This window comes from Pteropus vampyrus, unplaced genomic scaffold, assembly GCF_000151845.1.
Source record: "Pteropus vampyrus isolate Shadow unplaced genomic scaffold, Pvam_2.0 Scaffold4, whole genome shotgun sequence".
In the NCBI taxonomy this organism is placed as follows: domain Eukaryota; kingdom Metazoa; phylum Chordata; class Mammalia; order Chiroptera; family Pteropodidae; genus Pteropus; species Pteropus vampyrus.
In genome coordinates, this window is record NW_011888785.1 from 7587479 (window position 1) to 7587837 (window position 359).

The 359-nt window shown below is 36.2% G+C and overlaps 1 pseudogene; it reads right to left on the bottom strand.

Moving 5' to 3' along the window:
• Positions 1-14: 14 nt before the first annotated feature.
• Positions 15-134, bottom strand: LOC111742942 (annotated as a pseudogene).
• Positions 135-359: the final 225 nt, after the last annotated feature.

Here is a 359-nt window from a genome sequence, read left to right on the forward strand (position 1 = left end):
TTTTTCATTTTTTAAGCCTACAGCACCTGGTCTTCCTAGGTGATTCTCCCGTCCAAGTACTAACCAGGCCCGGCCCTGCTTAGCTTCTGAGATCAGATGGGATCGGGCTTGTTCAGGGCGTCATGGCCATAGACTAAAAAAATTATAGCTACATTCATTTGGGAAGATTTCATGAAGAATAATGATTGTAAGCTCTGTCTAATTAAAAATTTGGGCAGGCAATTAGAATTTTGTTTGTGATACAAGAAATCAATAATTACTTTTATAATTTTTCATACATCAAGGAGAATTTTTCACCTTACATTGTGGGTCTTGAAATACCAGTTCCTAGAATGATGACATCATTTAGAGAATTTTAA